General features: G+C 42.1%; 1 protein-coding gene across 1 annotated transcript in view; it reads right to left on the bottom strand.

The window, feature by feature from the left end:
• The window catches only part of RAB11FIP4 (RAB11 family interacting protein 4), a 296,785-nt gene that overhangs the window by 237,080 nt on the left and 46,338 nt on the right, over nucleotides 1–13,367 (bottom strand). The window lies entirely within an intron of this gene.

The following is a 13,367-nucleotide window of genomic DNA, read 5'->3' on the forward strand; positions in this document are numbered from 1 at the left end:
ATATTGAACCTCTTAACCCAGTTCACTTTAATGACAAAGAATGCTTTCCATGTTCAATATGTTTTCTAAACTAGGACTAAAAGCACAAGCAATTCATCGTCTCCTGTTAAAGCCACACTGACGCTCAAGGTGCAGACAGACAATTCAGAGATTCCCCAGAGAGCTGCAGTGGTGTGTCCCTGCTCTAATACTGGAAATGTTTGCTAGAGATTCATGATACTGATGCTGAAATCAATAGAAAAGAATGAGAGAAAGCAGGTTTGATCACAGCTAAATTGTGGACGACAGAGTAGGATGGAAGTCTTCCATAGCGGCTACCCTACACAGAACTTAACAAGGAAAATGCAGCTCTCCCTGAGGGAGTACAAAGTTAACATGCAATAGAAAAGTTAGTCCTGTAAGCCGCCCTGAGCCTGCCTCGGCGGGGAGGGCGGTGTATAAATAAAATTTATTATTATTATTATAAGTAACAGTAAAAAAAACCTGTTCACATGCTACAGCAAAGGCTTGCGTACGTTTGGAAGAAAGAGCCAACATGCAATCACTTTCCAATTGAAAATAAGGACCAGTACCTAGTTAAATGTGGGGTTTCTATCACATGTTCAGCACTACATGTGTTGAATGTAAAATTACCAAACACAAAGAAACTCCTTTGCATATTAGGCCATACCCCTAATGCAGCCAATCCTCTAAGAGCTTACAGGGCTTACTGTAAAGCTCTTGGAGGATTGGCTGCATCAGGGATGTGTGGCCTAATATGCAAAGGAGTTCCTGATACAAAAAAGCCCTGATTACTACAATATGGAATGAAAAGGTGTTTCTTTTAACAATAAAAAGTAGCTTTTTGTTGCTTTGTAAGTCATCATGCTTCCTCCAGTACCTTAAAGGTGTTTCCTACACTGAGTTTTGGTAACAAGCAACTTTTAATTTCAACAAACCAAATCACTTCTGTAAATCAGCTGTCAGACCTAATTACCCACTCTCTACCTCACATAACTGCAAAGCTTTAAGTATTCCTCACTATATTTGTTCACAGGCTATAGACAGTTAAGCCGGTCTTCCAGAACTCAAAAACGCATATCCAATTCATCACAACTTTGACAGCATAAGCCCTATGATGGCTATAGCATGAGCACATATTCACACACTTTAATTGCATTAATTTACACCCACTCTACAGCCTAGAGTTCCAAGCTCTGAAAACAGGTTTAAAAAAAATGGTTGAAGATTCTTAATTTGGAGACTGCAATATTTAAGGAGCCTTGATTTCTGCTAGCAGTTGGTGCTTACATCAGTGTCGGCAGAAGCCTGCACCCAGCCCTGTGTCTATTTCCAAGAAGCACTGCAAAAATTGTTTGTATTGTCTGGTGCGGGGTGACCCATTTAACAGAGATTTCACATGCCTCTACTGGAATCACAGTTTTTCTTTATGCAAAGCTCTGATGTGCTAGGTAGCAAATATTCTTCCACATCACATGTAAAGGAGATAACAGCTTTTTTAGGTGGGAGGAAATCTGGAAGAACCACAATCACACATAGTTGAATACTAGGAGTTGGCATAACTGCTCATAACTATGATTCTCAATATGAGTCACAAGTAATAAAGAATTTTTTTTCTAAAGGGAGCCCCCACCCCCCCTAATCACCTCAGTTCTGTTTTTGCGCAAGAGATTGATTCAAGAAATGAAGGCTACATTTTCACAAGCAGCAAGTGAGGTGGTATGAACCACTACAGAGTATGGAACCAAACCGAACCATGAACTGAACAGATATCCCAGTTCTCAAACTAAAATGTTCACCTAGGTTTGTGGGCCATTTAAAGTTTAAAATCCTGCTTTCTGCTCCATGTGAAAGTGGAAGGAGCAGAAAGCAGGGTTTTAAATGGCTCTGAGTCATTTAAGCCCCTTAGTTTGGCTCCCCGCCACTTCAAAGTGTGGGGGAGCAAAACCAGAGAATTAAACATGCGGGTGAAGTGCCTCCTGGAGACATTTCACCTCCTCCTTTCTGCTGGTCCAGCTACAAGAAGGGGGAATCCCCCAGGAAGGGTCTTCCCTTCCACCTTACTCACCAGGGCTGAGAGAAAGGGATGTGGGATCTCATAAAAAGGGACTTTCCTTCCTTCTTTCTTGAGGGTGGAATCTTCCAGGAAGGGACTTCCCTTCCACCTTTCTCCTGGCCATGGCTTGTTGCAGACAGCAGAAAGATAGGGGTGAAGTGCCCCTGAGGAGGCCATTTAAAGTGCCCCCTTTCCATTTAAACCCTTTTTCTGCTCTCCATGAGAAGTTAAAAGCAAGGTTTAAATTAGTGGAAACCATCTGAACCTTCCTTTCTGCTCTCCACAGCTTTTTCCAAGGAAGCAGAAAGCATTTAAACCTCTGTTTTCTGCTCCCAGCTGATAGCTGCAAGGAGCAGAAAGCAGAGGTGGTTTTCAATGCTTTCTGCTGCCATGAAAAACTATTGAGTGCTGAAAACAGGTGGGTGGTGGGGAGCTCCCAACCACTCAGTTGTTTCTCATGAAGAAAACCCTCACGAACCACCATGAGTTATACTAAAATTCACGGCAGTTCATCCTAGTTTTTCAGTTTAGAACTCCAGTTCACAAACTCTGACTGGGCCAAAATCTGTTACAAACTTTGGTTCATCAGCTGGTTTTGTGCCCATCCCTACTACAGACTCTGTATAAGAGCAGCCTTCTGGGAAGAAACCACTGGTCCACACTGTTTCACAGAGCTGGTAACCAAGTGCCTAGAAGAACAGAAACAGGTTAATGGGGGGGGGGATGGGGGAATTTCCCTCTCATTGCTACTGAGCAACTGGCTTTCAGAAGTATACTGTTCTGGCCATCATGGTCACTGCATCCCATTTGGCCATCATGGTCACTGCATCCCATTTGGCCTGGTAACTGCAATATTAATGGAACTGAATGGCCTATAAGAGTCGCAAATGTACTTGAGGGTCTTTATGCAGAAGTGATTTAGAGCAGTGGTCTCCAACCTTTTTGACACCAGGGACCGATTTTGTGGAAGACAATTTTTCCACGGATTGGGGAGGGGTGTGTGCTCGTTTCTGGATGATACAATTGTGCACTTTATTTCTATTAGTTTGGTGTGGTGGTTAAGTGTGCAGACTCTAATCTGGGAGAACTGGGTTTGATTCCCCACTCCTCTACTTACAGCTGCTGGATTGGCCTTGGGTCATAGCTATCACAGAGTTGTCCTTGAAAGGGCAGCTTCTGTGAGAGCTCTCTCAGCCCCACCCACCTCACAGGGTGTCTGGTGTCAGGGAGGAAGATAAAGGAGATTGTGTGCCGCTCTGAGACTCTGAGATTCAGAGTGGAGAACAGGATATAAATCTAATGTTGTCTTCTTATTACTCTTACTATTCTTATTATTACTACATTGTAATATATAATGAAATAACTATACAACATGGCCCAGTTGCTAAAAGGCCATGGCCCGGTACCGGTCCATGGGCCGGGAGTTGGGGACCCCTGATTTAGAGGATGGAAGCTATAGGGAGACCTCTCCTCCATACATTTGTATAATCCCCTTTTAAAGCCATCTCAGCTGGTGGCCACAGACCACATCCTGTAGCTGCAATTTTCACAAATTGTGTGTAGAAACACTTTTTCAATTTGTTTTAAATCTATTGCCCATTCACTTCTTTGGGTGCCCCAATATTCTACTATTATTAGCCTTCCAGTGGAACCTCACATGATCTTGAGATCCCTCCCATATACAAATATCCCTAAACACAGAAGAGCTAAGTTAAGGGAGAAGCCTAAGCAGAAACCCTTCTTCTAGGAATGCTACATTTCTGTGCACAGGACTTTTTTTTTTGTATGGAGAAGCAGTCTGTTGTCTGGACTTCCATCTGTAAGAAAAAGCCCCCTACTTTTCATAAACATGGACATCGTGATCACCAATATGGTTGCCAGGGTGCCTGGAGTTTTGACTCACACATATGCTCAAAGAAGTGGACTTTGCCCACAGTTTCTAAGGCTTATGTGGATACTATAAGCCTTAGCTTTGCAGCAGCATTCTACATCTCTGGATGGGTGTTAGCCAGAACTACAGACGAGCTTCCAGCTGTTCCTTGCATGCCCAGTCTTGGCCGCTCAGTGGAAGAAGCCATGCCGCCATGAACTGTACAGGCAAACAGTTTCCAGCCTGTTCCCATGAACCAAAGGCTAACACCACCAGAATCCATCTTGTTTTCCTGACTCCATTACAGCAAAGCAAGAGACTCACATATCCAACAGCTGCTTCAACTTTTGCATAAGGCAATCAAGCTTATTTTAGGCATAGATCCTGCTGGACCGCTTAAGCCTTTGTCTAACGGAACTCAAGACAAAGACTTGTGCCAAGAAGAAGACTGAAGAAGAGGAAGACCATCTTCAGCCAGAGCCAAGTTCCTTTGTGTAAACCGGGTGTTACCTTAGGTAGCAATTTGGCCATCTATTGTCACCTTTTTAAGATAAGTTTAATAGCCTTAAGCACACCTCCACCCAGTAATTCCCCCCATTCTTTTCCCCAACAGTCATCCTGGAGCCTCCCCCTTGGCGCATTGTTACCAGGACAGCCAATCAGGTAACTAAGGCCAAGTCTGCTCATTGGCTAGCTATGAGCGTCTAATCAGGGGTTGCCAATTAACCGGCTATTGGCTACTGCACTAGTCCAGCCCTTGTGGTCACTGCAGAGCCTCCCCTTTTCTGAGGTCATGTACCAGCTGACCACCTGTCATCCATCCCTGTACCTCCCATCTCCTAAGGGCTCAAGGTAGTCTATATAACCTGTAACACAGCTCCCCACATGTGTGCATCTAGCAGTACCCCAGTTCCGCTGTCTAGATCCATCCCCGATTCTGGCCACAGTTGAGGGTCCCATTTCCCCCATCCTCTTTTGTCGCCATTGGAGCCTTCCTTGAAGACTACGATCGGTAATTGTCATCCTGTTTGTCTACCCATGTGTTGTCTCTATATCTCTCTCTATTTTTCTTAAAATTGTATGTGTGTTTTGTGAATTATTTGTCTTGTATGTAAGCCTATATTTTTCTGGAATAAATTTTAATTGTTTTTACTTAGTGTCCCTGATAAATTTGAGCATTAATTTCTGGATGTGGAATCCTGTATACATAGGTAAAAAGATCCTGATTAAGCCATGTGCCCACGTGACAATTCCCCAACCTCGTTTTGAGGGCATTTTGGCTTACACATCTGTAATTGGAAGCAATTTAATCCAGACACAGCTTTTGCACTTCAACAATTGTTTATAGCAATTAAGCAAAAAAAAAAAATCTATCGATCCAGCTCTGTATCCCAGTGGAGACGTTGACTGTACACCACCCTACATTTGATTCTGGTGATGCTGGTCCAAGTGCCAAGTATCAACTCCCTATTGATTTTATATTATGAAAGATTTGCCTACAGGCAATTACTTACAATAATTTGGAAAGGTGAAGTTCGCCACTGTTCATGTGTACTAAAATCCTTCTCACTAGACAAAGTCACAGCTCAACATCTCAGTCTACTCAGGGTACAACTGGTGGAAGAGGTGATGCAATGGATCAGCACCTTAGTCCTTCACCTCCAGAGCAGACATCTGGTTAACGCAGAAATATTGGCAAACACATCCTATGTGATGTCTGCTCAAAAATGCAAATGGTAAATATGGCAGTGCTTGTGTGTACACTGAAAAGAAACATGGTGAAATGACATAGTTTCTTCCAGTCTCAAGGGAACAATTAGCCAATGTGGGTGGGTGAGGAAAGAGGTTACAAAGGATGGAGAAAAACAATGGAGAAATAAGGAAGAGGTAAATGAGAACAGGAAAGTCTGGTGGCAGGATTATGTACTCCTATTTTCCTTTGAGGAATGCAAGAAGCTCACCAGGGGAAAAAGTATCAAATCATGCAGTGGATCACACCGGATCTAGACTGATGCGCTCTGTACACAGGCACTACAAAAACAGGGACCACGGTGGATACAAAATCAACAAATGACAACAAACACACTGTGCCAAAAAATTCAATAAATAACACACTGTGCCAAAAACTTTAATAAATCACAATAATTGCCATCAAAATATATTTCTGCATTATTCTAGGATGAAGTGTCAACACACCACCTTCCTCCTGAATGGGGACCCAAAGCAGCTTACATTGTTCTCTCAACAACTCTGTGGGTAGGTAAGGCTGAGATTGTGTGACTGGCCCAAGGTCACCCAGCAAGCTTCCATGACCAAGTGGGGATCTGAACCTCGGTCTCCCAGATATTAGTCTGGCAGTCTTAACCACTCTACTCCACAGATTCTTTGTGGGATTCTTTGCACACTATTCAACACTTTAAAAAAAAGCCAACAACTATGAGGTACCAACTTAAGAAACTACTCCTTGGGTACAAGAAGGACACACAGAAAATGTAATTTCCAAAGCTTTATAGCAAGGCTTTTTTTGTAGTAGGAACTCCTTTGCATATTAGGCCACATCCCCTGATGTAGCCAATCCTCCTGGAGTTTACAGTAGGTCCTGTACTAAGATCCCTGTAAGCTCTTGGATGACTGGCTACATCAGGGAAGTGTGACTTAATATGCAAAGGAGTTCCTGCTACAAAAAAAGTCCTGCTTTATAGTATGTTTCACAGGAGAGAGCAAAAGTAAGATCTTGGTGGAGGCTCATCCAAACACATTTACAGTCCCCAAGATAAGCATGTGCTATTACACTTAAGCTTGGAATTCTCCAGGGAAACTAACTTCTTAGTATCTTTTATCTGCTCCTGGTCATGCATTGATTCAGACAACTTTGTACCAGTTTCGAGGTCACTTATTTTTGAAGTCACAGCACATTCCACTTAGCCTATGTAACTTCACCAAAGCACACCTTACATAGTTTCGAATATGTCTCCACTGGTTTGTTTTTACTTCTCTATTAGGAAATCAACTTTTCTTCAGAAGAGATATCTCTAACATAGGGGAGAAAACAGCAGCCTTTTCAGAGGGAATCTATTGCAAGCTTTATTTTATCTTCTCAGGCAAGCAGTGCCTCCCTTGGAATTGTTACATTAATCATTCATGTTTATTTCGATTCCAAATGACTGTTACATCAAAGTTCTCCTCTGTCCTAGAGAAACTCATTTGCTGCACAATTAACTATTTTAAGCATAATTAAAAGTCTTTGGCCAGCCAGGCTAAATCAGCTACTACCAGACACCTAGCAGTGACAAATGTTTTCAAGTACCAGGAATTTGGAGGCCACATTAACTAGGTACTGGTCCTTATTTTCAATTGGAAAGTGATTGCATGTTGGCTCTTTCTTCCAAACGTACGCAAGCCTTTGCTGTAGCATGTGAACAGGTTTTTTTTACTGTTACTTATAATAATAATAATAAATTTTATTTATACACCGCCCTCCCCGCCGAGGCAGGCTCAGGGCGGCTTACAGGACTAACTTTTCTATTGCATGTTAACTTTGTACTCCCTCAGGGAGAGCTGCATTTTCCTTGTTAAGTTCTGTGTAGGGTAGCCGCTATGGAAGACTTCCATCCTACTCTGTCGTCCACAATTTAGCTGTGATCAAACCTGCTTTCTCTCATTCTTTTCTATTGATTTCAGCATCAGTATCATGAATCTCTAGCAAACATTTCCAGTATTAGAGCAGGGACACACCACTGCAGCTCTCTGGGGAATCTCTGAATTGTCTGTCTGCACCTTGAGCGTCAGTGTGGCTTTAACAGGAGACGATGAATTGCTTGTGCTTTTAGTCCTAGTTTAGAAAACATATTGAACATGGAAAGCATTCTTTGTCATTAAAGTGAACTGGGTTAAGAGGTTCAATATGCTCTTCAGCTCATTCACACACATCAACTTGCTTACTTGTTCTATTGTTTTGATTTTATCTAGGAAAAGCCAGACCATGTGTATGAAGAAAGGGAATAATTTTCATAGCTTGCCCATGAACTGTACAGTGCTTAATCCAGGCTGAAGAATAACCACTCAACTAGATGGCTCTTGCATGTAACTCTAGGCAGTGAGGAAAGGAAGCTTTCTATGTGAGCAGAGGTTGTAGATAGACATGCTGGTCCAAAGCAAAATCCAAAAATAAGAGCCACATAAAGCCTTAAATGGCTTAAAACAGAGGACTTGAGGATTATTTGAGGAGGTTGGGTGGGGAGGTAAATTGAAGGAGCTTGATTCTCTTTCATTTAGGCTATCTGTGAATCACAAGGGGCTATGTGAGACACACTGTTGGTAAGAGGGAGTAGTAACTTCTGCTCTTTAAAACTGTTTAATGAAAAGTGATACTGGCTAATGGGGAAACAAGCGTAGCAGGTCCCTATGTGAGTTGTGTGTGAACAGCATGCAGGGTCTTGTATTAGTGCAGATCCATTTAACCAGGGGCTTTTTTTGAGCAGGAACACACAGGAACACCGTTCCGGCTGGCGTGGTGTCAGAGGGTGTGGCCTAATATGCAAATGAGTTCCTACTGGGGTTTTTCTACCAAAAAAGCCCTGCATCTAACAGGAATAGGGTCAAGCATGAGAGCATGGTCAACATGGGCCTGTCACATGATTACTATGAGAGTGCCATTTTGGACATCAGTTTCCTTTGGTTTTTTTTTAAATAGGTTTTTAAATAGGGACTTAACTGAGATGTGAACCAGGCAATGATACCTGTCTTGATCCCCCCCCCCTTTTTTTACATATTTGCTTCATTTATACCTTGCCTCTCTCTCTATGGGCACCTGAAACAGCTTACATTATTTTGTCCTCCATTTTATCCTCACCACAACCCTATGAAGCAAGTTAAGATAAAAGTATGTGACTGCCCAATGTCACCCAGCAAACTTCCATGGCAGAGTGGGGATTCAAACCAGGGTCTCCCGGTTCCGAGTTCAGCACTGTAACCACTACACCACAGACCCATCAGCCTCCCCACAACTCCCTTGGCAATCTTCACCCAGCCCTCCACCAAAAATGCCTATCTTAATTTTCAGGGGTTTCTCAAAAAAATTTGATGGCTAGAAACTTGCTTTTTAAAATAGAAGTTCAGGTTCACAGGAGTTTACTCGTATAAGTAGGTCATGCCTTTGATACGACACTTTGTGGTCTGGACTGTGATCCCAGGCTTAGGGATTTCCAGAGCTTCTGCACAGACTTCTCTGGTGAGTCACGGATCCTCTGCAAGTTACTGTTTATCTCATTAAAGCTGCATGAATTACAGATTAATTTTGTTTTCAGTTTGCTCACATGGGTGACAGAACTGTTCTCAGAATGTTGTTGAGCTTCTTCTTATTTATGTTAGCCTCTGAGAAGATTACAGCTCCCAGAGACTGTACCCTGAAGACGTGAGCAGTGATTCATGAAAGCTCATAGCCTGCTACCAATTTTGTTAGTCTTTAAATTGCTAGTGGACTCTTGATCTTTTATACTCCGGAAAAGTCACTGCATTGGACCCAAAGGTTCTGTTCCTCTAATGATCAAGCCTTCCTCAGGTGCAAGGAATCTGCCTCCAGTGGAATGTGCAGCAGAGGAAGGCTTTTGTGTTGGTGGAAGGCTCCACCAAAGAAGGTTGTGGAACACCACCTTTGGATCTAACCTTCTTAGCCAATTCTTTTGTTCTTTAATCTGTGGAGATGAAATTAACAATCTAAATGCTCTTTTTTTTCTTAAGAATTCAGCTCTTTTAAAATGTGTTTGTTACAGGAAGGAGAAGTTGTTCCTTGTCTGAACCTATAAATTACCTGCAGAAGTTCAGTTCCTGGTATTGCTGGGAAGAGTTTCTTCCTGAAATCTAGCAGAATGATTGTCATGTGGAGTAGACAGAACTGTAGGGTTTCTTGATCACTTTTGGTGAATAGAGATTAGAAACTGCAGTGTAACACATTTATCAATGAGGTTGCCTTATACAGATTCTTAGGATTGTGTGATAAAGTGCAGAGTATCATCTCAAGGAAGCTTGTGGCAATAACTGGTGATTCTCTTCAGCCCTGCCAGGATTTTGAGTGTCAGTCCAGAACTTGTAATTAGTAATTGTTGATTGTTTCAGGATTGTAATTGTACAGGCAGCTTCTCTTCATCCAAATAACACATTGCCAAGGTGTTTGCATTCTCTTTTCTGGAGTACTCTGGGGCATTCACAGGTCTCTGTGATGCTCTATGGGACTGTGATATCTAGCCAATAGAGCAAACAACCGTGTCTCAAACTGAATGAAAAACTATTTAAAAATCCCTGGATGGAGAAGTGGCAGAGGATCTGTAGACTTTTTTTACTAGGCAAAATGTCTGCCACATACTTCCAGCACATCTTCTTGACTTATCCAAAGGTTCAAAATCTGTAAAAACTCTACTAACTACCACCATTATCAAATAACAACAAAATCCACCCAATGACACAAAAGAGGGGGGTGGAATAGCCATTATTGGTGACTAGGAAAACTGAGGGGAAACTTGTCAGTTGAAGCTGGCAGCTGGTAGACAGTGTGCAGTATTAAAAATGATTATTATTGGAAGCACAAAAGTATAACAAAAATTAAAACTGATTTATCATAACAAAATTAAAAATTTATGATACCTGAAGAGCTAAAGAAAAATAAAACTTCTTAAAATGGCAAAAGGCTTTATAGCAATAACAGACTGTCTATACCACTAGGTGTTGAATCTTAAGGGAGACCAGGCACCAAACCTATCATGAGTTCTAGACCGTTTTCGCACACAGTTTACCACGCAGTCGTCTGTCGGATTTCCCTCCGCAGCGTCTGTCGGATTTCCCACCATTTGCGCCGGAGTTACAGGAAGTGCCGCGGCTTTTGCATAGCAAACGTAAACTGGGTTTTAGCAGTTTACGTTTCCTACGCAAAAGCCGTGGCACTTCCTGTAACTCCGGCGCAGATGGTGCGAAATCCGACCGGATGCTGCGGAGGGAACAAGATTGTGACTGCGAGGTAAGCTGTGTGCGAAAACGCTCTTAGTCTTTGTTTAGGCTGTTTCAAAACGGAGTCCGCTGTATGTTTCCTTAGAAGCAGCAAGCAAGAACCTTGAACCATATTAGTAAGGAATCAACAAAAATATTCAACTTCTGCTAGAAACACCTTTGAACAGGTATACAAGTACATCTTTTACAGGTACCTTATGAGGCTTGTGGATTCATTCCCATAGGTGGGGTGAAAAGTGTCAACTGAACAAGATAGATGGGTTGAGCACTAGTCAGCCAGATACAGTATGCAAATATGATTTTGACCCCCAGTGCATTTGAATATAACTTTGAACCAACACTTGGAAAGTGGTAAGATACAGTTGAGGTCAGACAGATGAAGCATTCCCTTGAAATGTTTTGAAACTCAGAGGGGTCAGAATTGGAACTTTCTGCCAAGAGTGAACAACAAAGTAAATCCTGCATTCTTAAATTAGCAAGGAGGTGAAAATGAGGTGGGAGGGTTGATGTTAGAAATCTGGAGCTGGTCTTCTTAGTTGCCTAAATTTTAAAATCTAGCCCATTAAAGGCAGACTTCAGCCACTGTGAAAGGAAGGGAAGGAAAAGACTGAAAAGGACTATCAGTAGAGGGGCTGGAGGCAAGAAAGCTATTGGCAAGTACAACTCTTATACCAAAAATAAAAAGACACACAAAGAAGGAGCACAGTGAAGATGAAATAGAGTTTTAGTTCACCAGCTGCTGTTAAAAAAATCTCCAATTAGAGGATTACTAGTGGATTTCTGATTTAAAAGCTTAAACATACTTGAATGAAGTTTCTTGTGACTGTTGACTTCTGTCTCTATCCAAGTTAGAATATATTCATTTTCATAAGAGGTCAGAACAACATTTTTGTCTGCTTGCATAGCAGTACTCAGTTTAACAGTAATGGCAGTGCTGAGTGAGGATTACATTCAATGCTGCTTTTGCAGATTTTTCTGAAGTTGGAATATGCACCATGTACTCTCACTCTGACTGATATCGAAAGTGACAGCCCTGGGCGGCAGCTCAATATCCTTGTGCCCTTTACTTTTAAGCTTCCTCTGGAAAAGGCGGGCTTTTGCAGATAATGAAGTTTGTGAGGAAAATGTGCTGCAGCTAACTAATCTAGTTTAATGGTTGTGAAACTTTGTTGCATTGAAGAGGTCTCTAAACCAAAGCTAAATTGTAGAGGAGGAGGAGGAGAATTAGATTTATATCCCACCCTTCACTTAGAGTCTCAGAGTGGTTTACAATCTCCTTTCCCCTCCCCTCCCCACAACAGACACCCTGTGAGGTAGGTGGGCCTGAGAGAGTTATTTTGAGAATTGCTCTCAAGAAAGCAGTTCTTTCAAGAACTGTGACTGACCCAAGACCACTCAGCAGGTGCATATGGGGGAGTGGGGAACCAAACCCGGTTCTCCCAGATTTGCGTCTACGCACTTAACTACTACACCAAACTGGCTCTCAAGTTGAAGAATGGAGACCAAGAATGACCTTGAATCAGGGATGCAACTGCTTATCTCCACTGTAAGAGTAGTGCCTTGCTAAGAAGGGTTGAAAATATGTAGCTTCTATCATATTAAGTACCTTGACCTGGATGGCCCTAGGTAGCCTGATCATACAGATCTCGGAAGCGCTAGGCAGGATTAGCTCTGGTTAGTACTTGGATGGGAAACCCCCCGTCTAGGCAGTCCAGGGTTGCTATGCAGAGGCGGGCAATGGCAACTAAGTCTGTTCATCTCTAGACAAACCCTATGGACTCTCCATAAATTTGATTTTGTTGGTGTCAGGAAGCATGTTTCTATAATGAGTCTTTCACTGGTGGTGCAGGGTCTTCATCCATGAGTCCCAGAATCAGTTTATGAGTCAGGACCCAGAGAGACAAAAGGTACTTCCTTCTCTTTTCATCCTGAGTTTGGGACTGTGCAATATAATTTATTATTCACACTGCTTTTTTTTTTTTTTTTTTTAGAACTCTCAGTTTTGAACACATTATTTCCCTACCTTTCAATAAAAACTATTTGTATAAGTGCAGTTCTGGTTTTTTAATGGGGAATCCACAATTCTGTGGCCGCTAACTTGACTTCTTTAAGGCTAAAAGGGTTACGTATACAATGTTGTTTAAGGATCAGTGCAATTACAGAGAAAACCCATACTTCTTGCTTGCTGCTGTGCCTGGCTCCTTGAGACATCACAAAGTGACTTCTCCCTCTCTTGTTGGAACGTTTTTTTAACTTTTGAAATCTTGAATGATTACACATCTGTAATTGGAAGCAATTTAATCCAGACACAGCTTTTGCACTTCAACAATTGTTTATAGCAATTAAGCAAAAAAAAAAAATCTATCGATCCAGCTCTGTATCCCAGTGGAGACGTTGACTGTACACCACCCTACATTTGATTCTGGTGATGCTGGTCCAAGT

Source organism: Heteronotia binoei, chromosome 13, assembly GCF_032191835.1.
Source record: "Heteronotia binoei isolate CCM8104 ecotype False Entrance Well chromosome 13, APGP_CSIRO_Hbin_v1, whole genome shotgun sequence".
NCBI classification, from domain to species: Eukaryota; Metazoa; Chordata; class Lepidosauria; order Squamata; family Gekkonidae; genus Heteronotia; species Heteronotia binoei.